We start from the raw sequence: 12,678 nt of genomic DNA, 5'->3' as shown, positions 1-12,678 counted from the left end.
TTGTTGGGAGAAAATCACAAGCCTTAAAAAAAACGTGTGGACATTTTATTAGTTTCTTTTTGAAAATTGTTATCGTTGCTGCAAATATGTCTCCTTCGGAGAAGTGGAACACTACGGAAACCACTGCAAGGAGGAGGATGTGAGGCATCTTATCACACCAATGAGTGGGAGTACATTTCCTTGTAGTTGCTGTAATAGTAGTGGTAATTCTTAACTAAAAGGCCATAATGATAACATCTAGAAAATGGCACAGTGCTCTCTGTAATGTAACATGAATATTCCAGAGCAGGATGATAACCAGCTGCAAACAAAACAAATTAATTCATAGAAATTATGTAGCCTTACTTTGCTTTGCTTTAAAGATAAATGGGCGAAGGGTGAATGAAGCTTCAAAACAGGAATTTTAAGCTTTTTTTTTTTTTTAAAGCTTCTGAAGGAGGAAGAGCTTTGCAAAGGGGGAAGCTCCAAAATTGCCATTTCAAGCGTTTTGTTTTGTTTTCAAAACATCTTTGAGTTAGGACAAAAGGAGGACAAGGAAAGTCTAAGTAACACTTTCAAGTGAAAAGGGATGACCGAGAGGGCAGAATTTTGGTCAAAGATTTCTGTTACATCCTGTACCTCCAGTCTCCAGGCAGAACTGGGGCAAATGAGCCAAAACGCTGAACTCTATCAATGCCATTCTGGCTTTTGAATGAATGTGACAGTGAGAGACTGTGGGAAGCAACTTAACACAAATGGAAAATTTGCAAGTGAAGAACTATAATAATCATCTCCCATAACAGTCAGATCAGGTTTTGAGGGGTTTTTTGTTTGCTATTTTGTTGTGGGTTTTTTTTTTTTCTTTCCTTCTCCCACTCTTGCTGAGTACAGTTTAGCTGGCACATTTTGTTCAGGATACTTAGGAAAATGACTGAAAATTTGCTGCTACTGATAAATAGATTAGGTTGCTCAGACTACAACATGGACAAAGAGCAGCAAGCGTCTTGGTGAACTCTACCAAGTGCCATATACCTAGGAAAAAAAAACTCAGGCAGGTATGGAAAAATGTATCTTTTAATTATTTCCACATCCACAGCTGCTGCAAATCAGAAGTATTCTGTTGAATTCAGTATAGCATAGCACTTCCCCAGCTGGGAATAGCAGCTTGTTCCCTCCCCAAGCATGTGCCTCTGTGCAACAGAACAGCTCTACCGCAGGCCTGCAGCATCTTTGTGTCGAGGGCAATAGACACAGGGTTCAACCACCCCCGCAGAGTACCACGCAAAGCAGGGCAGCTAAGTGCAATTTTACCACAGGTTACCTATTTATCCTGCAGTAGCAGCCCAGGTGCATCTCTCTCTACCCATAGTCCATACCAGCTGATCCCACTTTCAGGAAACCACCACAGAAAAAGTGAGAGTTTTGCAAGTTCACACGGTAGCCTACCTTACTGCAAGAAGTTTACATTGCCAAAATTTTACAGTTTCCAGTTGCACGGCCCCACATCCCCATGCCCAGCCAAAGCTCAGCAGAAATACTTAGTGCAACACACACACGGTTTAATGTACTTGGATTTATTCCCTTGCTTGCAACAGCACCTGGACCAGCTGATCTCTTCTGAAATAGCCACTTTATTCTGACAGTTTCATGGTATTAGCTTCCACCACAAGTAGATGCTGCACCATGTTCAAGAAACCAGTAACTCCCTGACCCAAAAGTCCTCTCTGCTGTTGTCATGCTGTGCATCTTCCCACAGTGTTGCAGCTTCCCCGCCTCTGTCACAGCACAGCTCTTCTTCTGTTTACAGCTGACAGAATGACATGTCGACACGGCATATATTTCACTGCTACACTGCTTCTGTTTGGCAAGACTAAGGAGAAGTTAGGATTTTGCAACTTCTTCCGGTAGCTACTTCAATTTAATGCCTTCTTCCATTAAACAATTAGTAGAAACAAGTGCTAATACATTCAAACAAATTCCAAAGCCATTAGAGACTGTGCAAGTTCATGCTGGTATTTGATTCATTATTACATATCACTTGTATCTTATTTAGCAAACCCAGATTAGATGTACATTAACATACTCTGCTACGTTGAAGCAGTCTACTGCAGGAAAATGACAAAAGCAGTGTAGAAGGATGGGGGTTTGGTCTGGGGATTAGTTCTGGGGTTTTTTTTGGTTTGCTTTTTCCCCCCAGAGCAAGCAACTCATGCCTGATTTTTCTACAAAGACTCTTTTTCCTGGATCTTCAGCTTCATACTCAAAATTCTGTGTATTTCATTTGTATCTTTGGCTGTACATTTACATTAAATGTTGCAGAAATAACTGCCATATCTCTATTTGCATTAGATTCAGTCAAAATGTCTTTGATATTTCAGTGTCTTCATTGACAAGCTTCAGCTCACAATTAATACATGAACCTTTGAAGGGACACACTTTACAGAAACCCTTAGAAAGCACTTGGGAGCAGCCACTCAACTGCACCAGGGCAGGGAAGTCCAGAGCAGGGTGGTCTTACAAAGCAGGACAGACAAGGAGCCAGAAACTGAACCTGGTGATGGAAATAAAGCTTCCTAAAAGCCTCTTCAGTGTCACAGAGGATATGCTGCAACTCCAACAGCCACCTACTTTACCAAAACCAAGTCTAGAAACAAGAAGCAGCCCACAACAACACAGCAAGCAATCATTTCTCCCTTCCATGGGTATTATGACTTTTCTCTGTTTAAGACAATCTCCACTTTCATTCCAATAAAACCTGACTTTGCTAAGTTTAAAACCATTTGGTCCCCACAAACCACAACAAAGAAGATACTTGGACAAACTCACCACAAAGCTGTCACTGACTCAGGGCCACACCAGAGCCTCACACCTCTCTTTACTATCAGCACTGTAAAGGGCTAATCTCAATCCTCCAGAACAGGGTAAAACAATACACCGGACTCTGCATGACACACCAAAACCATCAGACAGCCAAAAACCACATGACACTTACCTTGACAGGCCAAGGAGCTGCAAGTGACAGTCAGAAGCAGGAGGTGGAGGTGGTGATGGCAGCTCTCCCAGGCTTTCTCACTCAGGCATTTCAGGGGATGTGCTGACACACAGCAGAGTTTCACAGCCACCCAAGAGCAAAGCATTCAGCACTGCCACCTCCCTCAGTACCCAGACTTGTTGCACTGTGGGAGGTGGCTGATTGCCCAGTAGTGACCCCAGCACCAGTCCCAGGTGCTGCTCATCACCCATCACTCCCTGGGGTGAGCAGCATCCCCCACATCCACACCCAGCCTGAGCCAGCCCACAAGCTTTTACCTCTGATCTACTTTATTTCGAGCTCCAGGCTATACTAACCACTTTTTCAATTCCATTAGCAGTCAAGTCTGCAACCAGCAAATGCCCTTCAGGTGTCTATAGAGCTTGAGAGGGCTGTAATTACCTTAGCTGTAACAACAAACCAAAGTATTTTCATATTCTGTTGTTTTTTCATTGTTTTCCACTAACAATGTCCTACTTAAAAGCAATAATCCTTTTTAGATCAAATAAACAAGGCCAAAAGCTTTTCCTGTGCATTACTAACCTGATTCTTGGTTGTACAGAGAGGTGTGTACAAAGCACAACTGTTGAAGAGACCCCTCTCCCCGCGTAACACTGGAAAGAGTTTTCTGACACACACCCCCAGCTGCGGGGCCCTTGCTGCAAAACAGAGTCAAGGACATGGCAATGACTTTGAGGTGGGGCCACAAAAACGACCCACAGCTGAATCTTCAGGACCTCTTTGAGAGGGCTGGGAGGTGATGCGATTACTGTGTATCTATACATTAAACTTATGTCTGATAGGGCGGTGGGGTACCACCTCATCAGCAAATGCAGTGGCTCAAAGAGAAGCAGTGAATCTTGAACCGAGACACAATTTTCTCTGGACACCTCCCTTGGGAATGCTCTCAGCTGCTAGTTCAGCTAACAAGGGAAAACAGAAATTTCTCCTGCGGGAAGGGACACTTTTCTCCTCATGAGCTGGAGAGCACACAGGCTCATTGCTCCTGTGTGCAGACTTCTCCTTCAGCTGCTTCTACCCCAGTCTATCTCCTGGGTTATTGACATTTTCATCCTTTTAGGTTTTTTGCAATGAAGAATTTTTCACAAAATGTGTCAGTGGTGTCAAAACACGTCTTATAAAAATCACACTTTATAACACTTCTAGGGGTTAAAAATCTATTTTATTTTCCTTTGCCACCCAGCTCAAGTGCTGAGTCACAACCCAAATGATTTCTCTGTAGAAACTCTTTCTTAAAGGGACTGTTAAACTTGTACAAGGACATAGTGACCTGCCAGATCCCTGGTGGGACATCCAATAGCGGAAAAGTGTTTGAAACCAGTCATCTCCCGCATGTTTCTTCCCATATAGGCAATGGAAATTGTTTCATTTACACACATTCTGTTAGGCCCCCAAATCTGTTGGGGGTTTTCTTGCAGCGACTGATGATCTGCTTATTGTGTTTCCCCTACTCTTTCCCGGAGAAATGAGCCTGTCACGATCCACTTTTTAACATCTACGTTACAGCAAAATCTTTTTAAGGGCACGTATTGTGGGAAGGCTGGGCTTTTCCAGCTCCTTTTGGCGCTCTGGGCCCAGCATCCCTTTCTGCAGGAGGACAGCTTCCATCTTTTTGTCAAGTTTGTCACGGCCCTGCCCTTTCACAGCATATGCAGCTGATGAATCCTAGTATTTTATGGCAAATAAGACTGCTTAAAAAGTGATATCACCTTTTCACAAATTCCTTTAATGGACATAATTTAAGGAACATCAGCCCTGTATTTTACGTAAGTCCTTCTTTTATTATCTATAGCTTTCTAAAATCTTTTTAAAAAAATATTTATAATACTAAAAACTCCTCTAACACACAGAGTTGTTAAGTCAAGCTTTAAGAAAGTGCTCTCCTCTCTGATTGACAGAATTGGTCGCTTACTTCTCTGACAAGGACTCCTGTTACAAACTCTTTTGAATTAATAATACTGATTTTCATTGTTATGTCCATGTAGTCTGCCAGTACCCCTTATTACCCCACCCATTGCATTTCTGGCATCCTCGTGATACTCCAAAGATTATCCCTGTTTGACCAGCTATCATACTATGTACAAGCTCTATGTCTGTCTTTGTCCTGGCTCCACCTTTGAGTTCAGTTTTGAGAGCTCTCTGCTCCAAGAGTAGTTTGCATATCCCTGCCCTGCATATGTGCGATTTCCCTTCCCAAGGAAATTTTAACCTTTTCTAAAGTTAATTCCAAATGTTCTGTTTGCATTTTTTGTGTGATTTTGGATGGTGTCAGTCTGGTACTTTTATGAGTCAGATCCCCATAACTGCAAAACGCAATTAGCACAGTTCAGAGAATCCATAGTTTCATTTTATTTTTGTGCCTCAGATTAAAGACATATTTCTCATATACTCTATTTTTACATGGCATGTTATATTCAAATCTCTGCAGTACAGTTTTATGGTTATCATCCTACAAACCAAATGAAAACAGTCCAATAAGTACAATGTTTCAGAACTTATCTTTATAAATAAAGTGACTTTGGCTCACTTTTTTTTCCCCTACACTCATTTCCACCTAACACAGTGTTCAGTAACCACGCTGAATCACCTGGCTTGAAAAAGATTTACTATTTGGTAATGTATCTCCATCTGCCTTTGCCCACCAGAACCTGTTTTCCTTTTGTTCATCCATCCTCAAACTTCCAGCAAATGCATTTAAAACACAATTCCTAGTATCACAAAGGCAGTCCAAAATAAACTTAATTTTTCCCTGTATAAATAGGGCCTGGTTCCCTTTTAGGAGATGCTAATATGAAACTGATATGAGAAACCATCAAATGGGTTTTAAGCTCCATCTTCCAGCTTTACTGACTCATGAATGCCACTTGGATGAGTCGTACAGAAAAAAACCCAGGGTTTCGGAAACAAACTTCAGGCATAAGCCATGGGCGTAAGCCATCGGACTGATGGTGAGGTTGACCAAGATCCACCTGATCCCAGCCTCCCAGTAGACCACATCACCACCAAGAACCTGGATCGTCTCCCTCCTCCAGGTATCAGACTGTAGCAGGAGTCACTTGATTCCTGCTTTGCCTCTATTCAGGCTTAGTGTAACACAATTGATAATCCAGTCTTGAAAATTCCCTGCATTACTTTAAATATTTGGTTTCCTTCTCAAACGCAGACAGTGTATGAACATGACCTCTAACAGGTAGAAGCATACTGCTGAACTAGACTCGTAACCTGCAAAGCTGAATTGTTAAATCCTTTCAAACCCTCACTAAAACATTAGTTTTTATCATGTCTTTAAATGTTTAAGTGGTGGCTGGAATGTAAGAAAGAGAAATTTTACTTCTAAATTACTCCTAAATGTTTAGTAGCTTGCTCTACAAAAGCCCGATTTTTTTATTTTGACAATCTTTTTTTTTTCCTAAAAGATTTTCTAAAATTTACTAAAAAAATCAAGAGGGAAATGAAACATATAAAAAGGTAAATAACCATGCACAGTTATAAAGACATTCACTTTGAAAAAGCATCCCACTAGTCACCTGTCTTATCAAAGATACTAGTATGGCACAATGCAGATGGATAATAAAAGGATTCCACTTAACCACTTAGCTAATCTATCCAAATTGGAAAGAAGATATTAAGACTCAGAGGTACTATTTACATAAAGGAATATGCGCCATGTGGTTCAGAGCACTGTATAAAATGTCATGTTAGAAATGCTAATATTCTAATAAATAGATATATCCCCCATCTCACATTCCTTTGGATTTAAAGATTTATAGTATTATAATATGTTAATTTAAACATACAGTGCCACAGTCAGACGTGACACAAACGGTTGTGCAAATTACACTTTGGCAAGTGTGTGCAAGCTCCGGTAACTCGTAGCATAGAAGGGAAAGTACAGGGTCAGGAACACATTACAATAGGGAGTAGCTGGATAGAAGCAACAGGAAATAAATAAAATTATGTAAATGAATGCTATGCAAATTTGCCGCGTCTTTTTGAAAGGCAGTGAATTGCATGATATCTATTTCTCAATACAAATAATTCTCAAGATCCGGGGTGTACTATATTCAGGGGACTGGTGCTGGGTGAATAAACATCAGGGCTGATTATTTCGACTGCATCTAGGATGTAAGTGGTTTTTCAGGTAAACAAGACCACTGCCTGGAGCAAAACACCACAGTAATATGGCCAGAAAAGTGCATAGATAGGCGTCATACAATGAGATTCGATTAAAGATGGCTGAATATTTTTTCAATTACTTTTTAAAAACTGTAACTGAAAATCTTGGTTTTCGTAGAAATGTATTTGTAAATGAAAAGCACACATCTTGAAGAAGATTTTATTGTTTGGTCACAAACGCTCTGAGTAATGACAAACTATTTCCTGACCAGCTCCCTGCTGTGCAGCAACTTGAACAATGGCTGTTCCATGAAGAAACCAAGATGCTGGGAAGAAAACAAGTCTTCCAAGAAGTCCTGTCAATCATTTGCTGATTGTGGTGTAAAATGTTGACTACTGAGCCTAGAATTCAGTTCAATAAGTTAAGTTCACTGAGCAAATTACAGAATCACAGAATCACAGAATCACAGAATAGTAGGGGTTGGAAGGGACCTCTGTGGGTCATCTAGTCCAACCCCCCTGCCGAAGCAGGGTCACCTACAGTAGGCTGCACAGGATCTTGTCCAGGCGGGTCTTGAATATCTCCAGAGAAGGAGACTCCACAACCTCCCTGGGCAGCCTGTTCCAGTGCTCCGTCACCCTCAGAGGGAAGAAGTTCTTCCTCATGTTCAGACGGAACTTCCTGTGCCTCAGTTTGTGCCCATTGCCCCTTGTCCTGTCACTGGGCACCACTGAAAAGAGCTTGGCCCCATCCTCCTGACACCCACCCTTCAGATATTTGTAGGCATTTATAAGGTCCCCTCGCAACCTTCTCTTCTTCAGGCTGAACAAGCCCAGTTCCCTCAACCTCTCCTCGTAGTGGAGATGCTCCAGTCCCCTCAGCATACTCGTAGCCCTCCGCTGGACTCTCTCCAGTAGCTCTTCATCCTTCTTGAACTGGGGAGCCCAGAACTGGACACAGTACTCCAGATGAGGCCTCACCAGGGCAGTGTAGAGGGGAAGGAGAACCTCCCTTGTCCTGCTGGCCACACTCTTCTTGATGCACCCCAGGATCCCATTGGCTTTCTTGGCAGCCAGGGCACACTGCTGGCTCATGGTTAACCTGTCGTCCACCAGGACACCCAGGTCCCTCTCCACAGAGCTGCTCTCCAGCAGGTCCACCCCAAGCCTGTACTGGTGCATGAGGTTGTTCCTCCCCAGGTGCAGGACCCTGCACTTGCCCTTGTTGAACCTCATCAGGTTCCTCTCTGCCCAGCTTTCCAGCCTATCCAGGTCACGCTGAATGGCAGCACAGCCTTCTGGTGTATCTACCACACCTCCCAGTTTGGTGTCGTCAGCAAACTTGCTGAGGGTACATTCTAACTCTTCATCCAGGTTGTTGATGAAGAAGTTAAACAAGACTGGGCCCAGTACTGACCCCTGAGGGACACCACTTGTCACCAGCCTCCAACTAGACTCGGCGCCGCTGATGACAACCCTCTGAGTTCTGCCATTCAGCCAGTTCTCTATCCACTTCACCGACCACTCATCCAGCCCACATTTCCTCAGCTTCCCTAGGAGGATATCATGGGAGACTGTGTCGAAAGCCTTGCTGAAGTCAAGGTAGATAACATCCACGGCTCTCCCTTCGTCTACCCAGCCAGTCATGTCATCGTAGAAAGCTATCAGATTGGTCAGGCATGATTTCCCCTTGGTGAATCCATGCTGACTACTCCTGATAACCTTCTTTTCTTCCACTTGCTTGATGATGGCCTCCAGGATAAGCTGCTCCATCACCTTTCCCGGGATGGAGGTGAGGCTGACCGGCCTGTAGTTCCCTGGGTCCTCCTTCTTGCCCTTTTTGAAGATTGGAGTGACACTGGCCTTTCTCCAGTCCTCGGGCACCTCTCCTGTCCTCCAGGACCTCTCAAAGATGATGGAGAGTGGCTCAGCAATGACATCCGCCAGCTCCCTCAGCACTCGTGGGTGCATTCCATCGGGGCCCATGGATTTGTGGACATCCAGATCACTTAAGCGATCCCTCACACAGTCCTCCTCGACCAAGGGAAAGTCGTTCTCTTTGTAGGCTTCTTCTCTTACCTCCGGGGCCTGGGATTCCTGAGGGCCAGTCTTAGCACTGAAGACTGAAGCAAAGAAGGCATTCATTAGCTCTGCCTTCTCCGCATCCTCCGTCACCAGGACACCCGCCTCATTCAGCAGCGGCCCCAAGTTGTCCCTAGCCTTCCTTTTGCTGCTGATGTAGTTGAAGAAGCCTTTCTTGTTGTTTTTGACATCCCTTGCCAGCTTCAATTCCAGGTGAGCCTTGGCCTTCCTCGTCGCATCCCTGCATGCTCTCACTACGTTTCTGTACTCTTCCCAAGTGGCCTGTCCCTCTTTCCACATTCCATGGAGCTTTCTCTTCCACCTGATCTCCGCTAGAAGCTTACTAGAAATTACTTCATTCTTCTGAAAGGTAGAAACTCAGGAACTGCAACACGTCTACCCATATTGTAGCGGTGTGCGAATATATTACCAAACCGAAACCAGCAGCCTTTGCAGAGGATCCTGCAAGCTACTGGTAAAATAACGGTGCTCAGGTTGTATTTTACATCATTAACTGTCTTGCTTTTCATCATCCACAGTTTCCTCCCAGTGGTGTAATATTATGTATCTATATATATTCTACGTACATATTATATATACATGTAGATAGATATACAGATATATATACATATATCTGTATATTATATACACATAAATGTACATAATAATTTACACATCTCTAGATGTTTGCATGAGAATTTTTTTTTCTTCACGTGAAGTAAACATCACACCAGTACCTTAGAGTTCAACCATCATGTTTTTCATTTACGGTGCCACCGAGCTTGTAGATATGTCTGACCGCTAACCCGACATGTTCCTGTCGCTAGGGATGGCAGATTCTTTCATCTTCTTAATGGACATTCCTCTTCGAATGTCTGTGGCCTACCTGACTACAATCCTTTAAATTTTAATTCACTTTACATTTAGCCGAGTCATAAATACCATTTAGGTACCAATATTCTGCTTTATGCAATCCCTAAGGTGGTGCTTTTATTTTAATGAAGCCATTTGCAACTTAAGAGGAAAAAATATTCCATCTTTGATTGAATATATTTGTCAGTTTTATTCCCGACTGGCATTTTTATGTGAAAACTTGAATAAAACTAGGGGATAGCTGCTTACCAACTGGGATAAAAGTTTCAGTGTGTTTTTTTGCCTTCAAAATTAGCTGAATAAATGGTCTTTGAAATTCATTTTGAAAACATCAAAGTTAACCTTAAACATAATCAAAAATAAAATCCAGAATTAAATTACATTACAAATGAAAAATTTCCTCGGTAATTCGGTGTTTTAGAAGAAGTTATACAACAGCAGATAACAGACCTTTCCATTACAAATGTTATTTTTAGTATCATAGAAATGCAGTGACTTACTACACTTCTACAATTATATAAGAAGCCAAATATTGGAAGTGTTCCAATAGTATTTGTTTTCTCAATTTTTTTCTATTGTGCAGTAGTTTCTGTCTAGTAACTACATGTCATTTCAGTGGATGAGAACCTGTGTTTAAGAGATTCTGGTTTTGCTTAATGTGGTGATACAAAAGAGAAGAACTATGGCAATTTCACGTAATGCCCTCCTCCTGGATAATTTGTTTTTTCTGTTTCTGTAGGTCTGGGGCAGTGTGAGTTACAACAGGAAAGTGCCCTTCCCTTGTGCATAACAGCCAGAGGTTGCCTTGCATTGAGGGTCTCCCTATATCAGAGTAAATAGGATTTTATCGTTATCATCGATATGGATCAAAACCAGTAATTCTTTGTCAGGGGAAACTGTAACACTTCATCATTGACAATCATGTTTACAATCACCCAGATTAGCATTAAAAAGGATTCCAAGCAGAAATTATCACAGCATAATGCTCAGGCCAGTTCTGCCTGATGCTCCTGCAACAGAGGTAACTCCATTTAAAAGACCTTGTGCTTCAGGTGCCTCCTGATTCCAGCTCCTGTCACCAGCACACGACAGCCAGCTGGGTTTCACACAGGTGCACAGCAGTCAGGGGCACTCCGGGGTATCGGATCTTCCACTCTATGAACCAATGCTGGAAGCAGGGCAAACACAAATTAAAGCTGAAACAACCAGAACAAGAAATTCTGGTTTTCAGTTTCCTTTAAAAAAAAAAAAAGTCTTCTTACACATCCCTCAACAGAAAGTGTAGCAACAAAAAAAGTTTTCCCCAAAAACCATTGAAAGGTGTGCTGTCAGAAACATTCTTAAAGACATTCTAGCTTTAGTTTTATCCTCATAAAATTTCACTGACACAGGTAAATGGCATTATTGCCGTTTTATACATAGTAAATTATATCATAGGTCCCAGAAGGCAGCAAGCTGCCTAGCTTCTGCTGAAATCAGTCTGAGTTAAGCATCTGGAAATACTACAAATACTTAATATTGTGTAGAAACCAGATTGCAGCTCTCCAGTAGTAAATGAACACTGCTTATGTCAAGGTGAACATCGAGTGAGGATGAGGTGCTCCAGAATTAGAATTATTAACTCAGAAAGAGTTATTATTAGAGTTATTAACACTAGCAATTGTCTCATTCTTACCAAAAAAACTCTGTTATCAGAGGGGCAAGAAACTTTTAAAACTGTTTTAAGTCTGTTTTACGAAAGTTATTGTAATGTAAAGATAGGTTTCCTTGAATACTTAATAAATGAATAAAATAATTTAATTTCTTTGAATACTTAATAATGAACTGGCTACTTTTTTTCATTTAACTGGACAGAGATGATTTACGTAAATAACATTGCAAAAATGGTTTCAGGTCAGGACTTTGCATACTAACTTAGCCACTTCTTGACACTTGTGGCTTTGTGTGCAAGCACGCGTACCAACTAAATGTATATTGCAGGTATCTTCATTAGTGCTGCAGAAATGATTGTGTGGATATTTACAATGCAAATTTGAAAATCTGTGCTGCCTTTTGGTTTCATCTTGACCCAGGCCACTAGCCTTTCCTGCTCTGGAGAAGAGACAACGCTGTGAAAACTGAACGTGTCCTGCTCAGCCAAAAAGCTAAGAATGAAAATGAATATATATCAGTTTCCATGGTGGTACAAAATCTGAGCTCTGTCCCTAGAGATTTGTGAGGCTGGAATATCCTATTTTGGCCAGCGTGACCACAGCTCCACCCAAGCATTATTATCTTATGTCCATTAGCCATTGAAATGGAAAGGAACATCAATGTCATTAATTAGATGCTTCAGGAAACACCTATGAAAGTCATAAGTCTCAGCAGAAGAAAACTGATTCCACACAGTCTACCACATTTGGTTTGATCCACAGCTCCTGAAGTCAGTGGGAGAAAATGCAATTAATGTCCAACTAATTGATGGATTGGGTCAGTGCTCCAGTTTTCTGCATATTCAGATGGCTATTTTTTCAACTCTGCCAAAAATGTTAAAGGTTTGGTTTTAATGAATTGAATGTTAATGACTAGTGCCAAAA

Source organism: Opisthocomus hoazin, chromosome 9, assembly GCF_030867145.1.
Source record: "Opisthocomus hoazin isolate bOpiHoa1 chromosome 9, bOpiHoa1.hap1, whole genome shotgun sequence".
In the NCBI taxonomy this organism is placed as follows: domain Eukaryota; kingdom Metazoa; phylum Chordata; class Aves; order Opisthocomiformes; family Opisthocomidae; genus Opisthocomus; species Opisthocomus hoazin.
This window is presented reverse-complemented; position numbering follows the sequence as displayed.